The 5,791-nt window shown below is 47.9% G+C and overlaps 1 pseudogene across 1 annotated transcript; it reads left to right on the top strand.

Moving 5' to 3' along the window:
- The first annotated feature begins 4,565 nt into the window (after positions 1-4,565).
- LOC308440119 (large ribosomal subunit protein uL11m-like) lies at positions 4,566-5,146 on the top strand (annotated as a pseudogene). Its single transcript has one exon. The product of its transcript is annotated as a large ribosomal subunit protein uL11m-like (transcript).
- Positions 5,147-5,791: the final 645 nt, after the last annotated feature.

Genomic DNA, 5,791 nt, shown 5'->3' on the forward strand with positions numbered 1-5,791 from the left:
ACAGCTGGATCTCACGGAGGCATTTCCTCAACTGAGGCTCCTTTCTCTGTGATAACTCCAGCTTGTGTCAAGTTGACACAAAACCAACCAGCTCAGATGTGTAAGAACGGCTTTCGCTCTGCACAGGGGCCTGTTCTCGCCTCACCATGCTGCTGTCTGCATGTCTACAGTGTTAATTTCTTGTCTTAAATCTTGTCAGAAGGGCAGTCTAACTCAATGCCTTTCTTGAACCTCAAACCGAAACTTGTATATATGTACCATGTTTTCCTAATCCGTGTCATATTGATAGTGTGGCTGTAAACATGGATGTGAAGTTCTTTCTGGTATGCTGACTTAGACTTTTGGATATGCTCAGACGCAGTATGGCTGGATCACATTGGGAGTCTGCCTGAAGATCAACATGAGATGTGAAGGAATCAAGTTCGGCAGCGGGGTGGGAGGGGGGACATATTGCTGATTAAGGACTTTATGGAAAAGCCAATTCCAGAGGCTGTATGGCGCCAAATGATCATTTATCTTCGCATGTTTGTGAGCGTTTAGAGGTCTGGGATCAGGGTCTGGTTTTACTGAGAGCTGTCTTCTTGTCTCTTTCCTGTATCCTCGGTAACCTGGTTGAGAGCAAAAGACTCTCTGGAGCCCTCTTTATCAGGTCATCGAAATGAACTCTTCCCTCTATTTTTATATCATGGGATAGATACCTTAGAGGGAAGGAAGTGTTGTCTTGGCTTGGGGCTTCATAGGTTTTGGTAAGTGGTCACCCTGCTGTATCCCTGCTGTATGGCTTTGGGCCTACGATGGGGCGTAGCATCACAGTGGTGGGAATGTGTGAAGGAGAAGCTGAGGTGTGACGGGAAGGGGCTAGGAAAAGGTGCGTGTTCCCAGAGGATGTGCCCAGAGTGTAAGCTTTACTATGCCACCCTTTGGACAGTTTCACTTCCTCACAGTAACAGCAGTATGCCTGGTGGCTAGAGGGACGTCAAAGCCACCGGCATAGCCTGAGTAGAAGAAGGGAGTGGAGGAGAGTCTCTGGGAGGGCGTGTTGGCTCCCAGGGTTCTGTTTAGCCCTTGGAAATGTTGCCCATGTATTTATTGCCATGGCTTTGTTCCAGGAAATATGTTGGAGTGTTAAAGGAAGCCAGGCTCTCTCCTAGTCTTTCTACCTTCCTTCCTTCCTTCCTTCCTTCCTTTCCTTCTGACTTGGTTTTATAGTCCAGGCTGTCCTTGACCTAATCTTCCTGCCTTAGCTGTGATCATAAGCCTAGAGCAGCATCCCCGGCTTAAAGGAAGCCAAGACTTGTGCACACAGCTCCACACTTACCCAGACTCTGGGCACTCTGGAGAATCCTCAGGGCTGTACCTGAGGCTAGTTTGTGATGAGAACCAAATGTTCTGACAGCCTCTGGGAACAGCAGCTGCCTGCTTTATTACAAATGCTTGTTAACTTTGCCCCTCTCTAGTGGTGGCTGAAGCCCTGCCTTTGCATCTCTTTCTCTCCTGTCCCCATTGGCGTTGGCGACTGAATTCAGTTCATTTGCTTTTTTTTTTTTTCCCCCTGCAGGAATGTGGGCAGAACTCCAGCCAGTCTTTGGGATGGCTGTGGATAACATATTCTTTTCAAGTACAGACATTTTCATTATTATTCAAATCTTTAAAATGTCAGTCTATTGAATTTGGAGCTAGGATGTCATGGCTATGGGGTCATGTTGTTCTCTTCCCCACAGTTTTGTGGGCAGTTGAAGCTGCTGTGTGTGTTTTTAACCCTCTCGGTCTAACCTGAGTAATATTGACACTCATGGCTGGATCCTTCCTGTGGGTCTGTGCAAACTTGTGGGCACCTGTCTTAAGCTTCACCCCCCCCACCCCCGACTTTCATGGAGCCCAGAATGATTTTGAACTTGCTATGTAGTTGAGGATAGTCTTGAACTCCTAATCTTCCTGTCTTCACCTCCCCAGTGCTTCAGTGCTGGTATTACGGTGTGCACCATACCACCAACTCCAGTCTTCAGGAGTTTTAGGCAAGTGCTCTACCAACTAAGTGTTCCCAGCCCTTTCCCCCAATGCTAAGATTGTAGGTGTGTGTGTAATGTCACTCCTGCTTTTTGTAGAGCTGGGGATCAAACACAGGGTACCTTCCCATGCTAGAGACCATAGGATTTTGTGTTGTCTTCAGACAGGTTTTCCATATACATTCTAGACTGTTCTTGACTTGTGACATTCCTGCTTCAGCCTCCTGGCTGCTGGGATCACAGGACCACACAGAGCTGGGAAGATGTTACCAGTCCCTGTGAGCTTTGTGATAGCAGTAACAGCTCCCTGTGTTCAAGCTCTTTCTTCCCACACTCCAGGCATTTCTAGTGTCCCCTGGAAGTGTGCCTGTTCCTTTCCGCACACTTCATTAACCCAGTCTCTCTTAGTAATCAGTGGCTGAACTCACATCTAAGGCATTGGGGGTCTGGCTTTATCCCCTCGTACTCTCTCTGTTCTGTTCTGTGCCCTCAGCCCACCAGGCTTCTGTTAATCCCAAAGATGGGAGGAGAAAGGCCACTGATCCAAGTCATCATGACCAAATTAATTAAAGTAAGCTTTTTTATCTGTGTACACAGCTACCTCCCCCTGGGGTGGGGTTTGAGGGATCAGCATGGGGTGTGAGGAAGACAAGGTTTTTACAGCTTAGGGGCATCGGGTTTCCAAATGGAGGGTTTGGTGGGCAAAATAGGCGGGGTTACAGGAGCTGAATGTAAGCATAACAAGTTAGTCCCCCTGAAACTGTGAAGTCCCTCCTGAAGACTGTGTGGGCAAAACAAGGTCATCGATGGTCATGTGACCTTTAGAAAGACCTCACTGCTATGCCTGGAGCAGGCATCCAGAACCACTTAAGGCATAGCCCAGGCCTTGAGAAACAGGTTTAATCCTAACCAGGAATGGGCCCAGTTTGTCTCTACTGGAAGATGATATTTTAAGCCTAAGGTGAAGGCTGGTTCTTCACTTCCAAGGAACAAAGGTGACCCTGCAGGGGAAGTGACTAGATAGACCATCGGCAACTTTGAGGGCTCTCCTAGTGAAGGCCTCAGAGTGCCTGGGAATCCAGGGGGCGTTTGTAGCTAGGCACCCTCTTGCTTCTGATATCCTAGTTAAGTCCAAATGACAGTGGCCTGTGGCCCATGTCTAGGACTTAGAAGATGCCTCAGCAATTGGGTATTGACCCCGTATGGGCAGATCCTACTCATCCCCACTTTCAAACCTTGTGAACCCCAATTCTCGAAGTTCCAAGGCCTGACCAGGGTCTTTTCTGGATTATTTCTTTAGTCAGAATCTTGCTATGTAGGCCTGCTGTATCGTCCCTCCTCCAGCCCAGGCTAGGCTTTAACTTGAAGCTTACCTCCTGCCTCAGGCTTTCGAGTGCTGGGATTACAGGTTTGCAGCACCACCCCAAGTTTAGCCATGTTCCTTCTTTCTGATTTTCAGTGCAGACTCGAACTCTGCGCCTTGTGTGTGATAGACAAGTACCCTGTATCTGAGCCACATCCCCAGCCAGTCCTGTTTTATCCATGGCTTGCATCTTTTACCTCAAGCTACATCTCACTCCAAGGGTTCGATGTAGCTAAGACCAGTCACATTTAAATTCAGAGCTGTTATCGTGTAAAAGAAGAACATTAATGTTTTATCTATCTTGGGTTCTCTGGTGGCCCCTTGTAAATCGAAGTAAACAAAAGCTAGGAGATCGGGAGAAAACAGGACAAATCTGTGATGTGTGTGTGTGTGTGTGTGTGTGTGTGTGTGTGTGTGTGTGAGGAAGAGAAGTTCAAGGACACTTGCAACAACAAAATAAGGTATGAGGCCAGCCTGGGTTACATGAGAGCTGGTCTCAAAATCAACCAGCTAGTTGGGTGGTGGCGGTGACACCTTTGCTCCCAGTGCTTGGGAGGCAGAGTCAGGTGGATCTCTGAGTTTGAGGCCAGCCTGGTCTACAGAGCTAGTTTCAGGACAGGGCTACACAGAGAAACCCTGTCTTGAAAAACAAAACAAACAAACAAGCAACAGTAGTGAAAGAAGTAATCTATGCTCTTTAAGGCCAGCTGTTTTAACCCCTGCCTTCCTCTGTCTCCAGCCCGAGCTGTCAGTGTGTTCTGGAGGTGCTCACAGCCCCTCATGTCCTCTGTGCTCCCTCTGAAGGGTTCCAGTGTCAGAGGGGGTCACGGTCGGTGTGAAAGGAGGCAGGACAGGACAGAGAGGGGTCTCAGGTGAGTGTCTGCACCTGACTTTGAATCCAGAATAGGCCACCAACCCCATGGTCTTTATCAAGTGCTTTCCTTCTGATCCTGAGGCTGTTTTATAAAACAGGATGCCCCCCCCCCAAGATGCCTTTTATTTAAAATCAAATTCCTCTTTAAAAATTTTGTATAAATGCACATATCATAGAATTCATTCAAATTATACAGTTACATTTAGTTAGACTAGTTAGATGTGTTATACTATTTATTTAAAATCTTGCCATGGAAAAATGACAGCGCTCAGACTGTAGTTCTTTGCTTCTCCGAGGCGATCTAAGATTGAAATCCTACATTATGTTGAAGCTAAGCCGGGCCACCGGGACCCTCAAGAAGCCCGAGGCAGGTGGCATCATCCGGTCCATTGTGCGAGCAGGCCAAGCTATTCCTGGGCCTCCACTAGGTCCCATCTTGGGTCAGCGAGGTGTCTCTATCAACCAGTTCTGCAAAGAGTTCAACGAGAAGACAAAGGACATCAAAGAAGGCATTCCCTTGCCTACAAAAATCTTTATAAAGCCCGACAGAACATTCGAGCTCAAGATTGGGCAGCCTACTGTTTCCTACTTTTTTTGAAGGCAGCTGCCGGGATTGAGAAGGGGGCCCGGCAAACGGGGAAAGAGGTGGCAGGTCTGGTGAGTTTGAAGCACATATATGAGATTGCCTGTGTCAAAGCTAAGGACGATGCTTTTGTCATGCAAGATGTGCCCCTGTCTTCTGTTGTCCGGTCCTTCATTGGATCTGCCCATTCCCTGGGCATTCTCGTGGTGAAGGACCTCACTGCAGAGGAACTGGCAGCATTCCAGAAGGAACAAGCCGTGTTTTTGGCTGCTCAGAAAGAGGCAGATTTGGCAGCCCAGGCAGAAGCTTCCAAGAAGTGACCCCAACCTTCTACACTCTGAACTGAGAGGTTGAGAAGGGGGTCCACTGAGGAAGCTGAGCCAAAGGACTCCATGGCAACCGGATTTATAGTTTCCTGACATACCTCTATACATATGCTGTGCCTAGGGATCAAGCCTGAATAAACATCCTTTGTCATAAAAAAAAAAAAAAAAATCTTGCCATGATCAACTCTGGTCTAGAAAGTGCCCCGTTGCTCAGGCTGGCCTTGAACTTGGGGTGATTCCCCTGATTTAGCCCTACTGAGTGCTAGGGTTATAGCCACACTCATTCAAAATCCTCACTGTGTGCGTGTGCACTCACCCATGCTGGCCACCAACCAGCATGTGTTGAAGTCTGAAGAAAACTAGTCAGGTTGGTTCCGTCTCTACGTGGTGGAGATCTAACTCAGGTTGTCAGGCTGGGAGCAAGTCTTTGCTCCATGAGCCGTCTCGCTGTCCCAGCATCTGCACTGTGGTCAGAACTGGTCAGCGAGGCTCTTCCCTAGGCAGAGTCTCTCCTCTGTTTAGTGACATCACTAGCCCCCTGAAATGCTCTCTTCCCAGGAGCCATTTTCTTCTTTTTTAAAATCATTTTCATTGGACATTCCATGGATTTACATTTTAAATGTTATCCCCTCCCCCACT

This window comes from Micromys minutus (assembly GCF_963924665.1).
Source record: "Micromys minutus genome assembly, chromosome: 31".
Classification (NCBI taxonomy): Eukaryota; Metazoa; Chordata; class Mammalia; order Rodentia; family Muridae; genus Micromys; species Micromys minutus.